This window comes from Aulostomus chinensis, chromosome 1, assembly GCF_037954235.1.
Source record: "Aulostomus chinensis isolate RoL2024-O1b breed Wild chromosome 1, RoL_Achi_v1.0, whole genome shotgun sequence".
Lineage (NCBI taxonomy): Eukaryota > Metazoa > Chordata > Actinopteri > Syngnathiformes > Aulostomidae > Aulostomus > Aulostomus chinensis.
The window spans coordinates 32,591,629-32,594,747 of NC_141320.1; the positions used below are offsets into that span (position 1 = coordinate 32,591,629).

Sequence of the window (3,119 nt, forward strand, 5' to 3'; positions counted from 1 at the left end):
TTGACAGTGGATACAATTGAGAACACACTGGTTTTTCATTCTGAGTCGGGTGCAGGTGTGGAACTTCAGACACAGCCTGTGTTTGTGTTGTTCATTCAGTGATTTTTCTATTAAGTATTTTTTCTATTAAGTATTTTTTTTTACAATTCCCAATCACAGCTGCAGAAAGTGAGAGAACAAGCAGGGATGTTCAAGATGAACGCCCAACGTGGGGCTTGAACCCACAACCCTGAGATTAAGAGTCTCATGCTCTAGCGACTGAGCTAGTCTGGCTACACCTGAGTATCTTCAATAGCCTGAAGTGATCACAGTGAGAGACGCTACAAGCTCTTCATCATTCACAGTCACATGAGCCATCACATGATTGATGAATGACCACAAACACCTTCATCTTTGACAAAGAAGTAAAATAAAAGGTGAACCACAGATGAGACACCAGTGGAAAAAACACTAAAGTGCTGTCAAGGAGAAACAGGATACGAGCAAACACACACACAAGTTACAGAGAGAGAACTCTCCCAGAGGGAACCACTCAAAGGAGAACCTAGAGATCATCAGGCTGGATGACCTCATCAACATGAGACAGGTGGATCAGTAGACTTTGATCCAACATTTGAAGATCAGTTTTGGTGGCTGCTCCATGTTGGAGGAAACCAGGCGATGTTGGACCGTCACAGGGAAGCTCCTTTGCCTCCTCTGCTGCCAGTTCAACCACTCACTCCCATCAGTGGAGAGCAGCTTCAACTGGGTTTGGAATGTACCACTGTGGATGCATAGGAATGTGGAGAAAATGTACTTTGTCAGAAGTGGGATTCGAACCCACGCCTCCAGGAGAGACTGCGACCTGAACGCAGCGCCTTAGACCGCTCGGCCATCCTGACAGTCACTTGGATGCAGATTGAATTAATTCACTGACAAAGTAGAATTTTTTCCACAGGAGCTACTGGCTCCTTAGTTGTTGCATTTATTGTTAACATTAAACACACAGTCTGAGTTCATGGCAGTAAGAAATGAACCAGAACATTAGAACCACATAACATCTCTTGATCAGTTTGTTACATGGGACACATTCCAGACAGGAAGGTCCTTCTGAGACTTGAACTCTGATCACTGATCCAGAGTCCAGAGTGCTCACCCTTCCACCCTGGAACCAAACACAAAGAGGAGGTTCCTCTAAATACCACTTGACATCACCTGCAATCAACCTGTTGATATTTGGAGGTTCATCTTGCTCTTGTTCCAGACTACATTGGCAAAAGGAACAAGAACCACAAGGAAATCAAGGAACTCCAGATTGATTCAGGACTTTCTAACTCCATCGTATGACCTGGGAGCAAAGACTGGCCAGGCCTTCCTTAATTTATCAGTTAATTAATGCTTCAACAAACATGCCACTTAATTAAGTTACCAGAATTTCTCTCATTGAAAAACCCACCAGCCTGATTTCTTGACACGACATGAAAAATTCTCCAAGAACCCACAGTTGGGTGGAAAGATACCAGGTTAACCAGGAGGAGTCCTGCTCCTGAACCATGGATGGAACAAAGTCCACTGGAAAACTCAGCAGTTCCTGAGTGCCAGATCCATCCGGGAGCTTGGGTCTCCCCTTGACTGTGGTGATCCATGAGATCAAGGAGGACAGAGGAAAGAAGGATCCTGTTGGAGATCTCCTCCCTTCTTCCTCCACTTCACTACTACTTGGATGTCAGGAATATGAGGTACTTTACTCAAATGAGGTATTAGGAGTTTCCTGTTTGACAAGAAGGAAGTCAGAGGTTCATACCTCACTTGTTGGTGGTGCCCTCAACCTGCTGAGAGCATCACTTAGTTCTCTACAGAGAAACATGGCAGCTCTGCTGAAGGCTGCAGGAAACCTGCTGGAACGGAGACTTGGACTCAGGTCACTGGATTCAAAGTCCAGGGTGCCAACAGGTCCACCAGGGCATCTGTGCTTTACTTACCGTGTAAAAAGGACCACAGTGGTCGTCTGGTTTTAATTTAACAAACAAATACGGTTGAAAACTTTGAGACAGAGACACAGGGCTCTTATTTGAAGGGCCATGGGATGGGAAATATCCCAGACCTCTGAGATCAGAGCGCTCACTTTGATCTCAGGGTCAGTGGTTAGTGGCCCACTTTGATGTCTGGGATATCAGGTTCAAGGTTCTTCACAGCTGTGAATGAAGGCTTTCTAAAGTGTTAACCAGTACTCCAGTTGTAAAAAACAATCAGGGGGGATGGTAGATTTTGATGTTTAGGAACAGATCATTTGTGCTGATGACAGCGCATCAGGTGAGAGACCAACAGTGTACCCTTACTCCTCTAAAACAACAAGCATGCTATGGATATGACCTGTCTGCTACTCCTGTCATTGATCTTGACCAAGCCCCCAGGCTGACACTGCTACCACTGCTCCTACATAGTTAGAGTCAAATGCAGAGGACATTTTCCCACCGGGTGCAAGTGCAACTTCATACTCATGCTACCTATAAATCTGGGAATTCATCTATATTTTGAAACAAAACATTCTCAAGTCAAGTCCATTTTAATGAAAGTGCAAGAGCAAAAGAATGAAACAAATGTACTGTGGCAGGATAGCGCTACACTCCCCACCATGAGGGACAGTGTGGCAGACGATAGTGAGTGGTCACCTAGAAGTAGACCTGGTCCGACCCTTCTCCGTCCTTTCCACTTCCTCTCCGTCCTTTACAGAGAAGACAGCCGTGCGTGGTGGCGTCTCGCTGGTCAGCAGATCGGTTACAAACAAAGGTACCTCAAAACCTCACAATAATGCTACAGTGATGTCGGAAGAATTGCTAATGAACTCAAAATGATGCTAACAGTAATGTAGTGATAGTTGCTAATAAACTCAGTGATGCTTACAGTAATGTAGTAAGTGTTTCAAACAACCTCAAAGTGATGCTGACAGTCATGTCGTAACAGTTGCTACTAACCTCAATTTAATGCTACAGTGATGTCTATGAATTGCTAATAAACTCAAAATGACGCTAAAAGTAATGTAGTGATAGTTGCTAATACACTCAAAATGATGCTAAAAGTAATGTAGTGATAGTTGCTAATCAACTCAGTGATGCTTACAGTAATGTAGTAAGAGTTGC

General features: G+C 44.3%; 1 non-coding gene across 1 annotated transcript; it reads right to left on the reverse strand.

The window, feature by feature from the left end:
- Nucleotides 1–798: 798 nt before the first annotated feature.
- trnal-cag (transfer RNA leucine (anticodon CAG)) lies at nt 799–881 on the reverse strand. The gene has a single exon. It is a non-coding gene; the product is annotated as a tRNA-Leu (tRNA).
- Between the last annotated feature and the right edge of the window lie 2,238 nt (nt 882–3,119).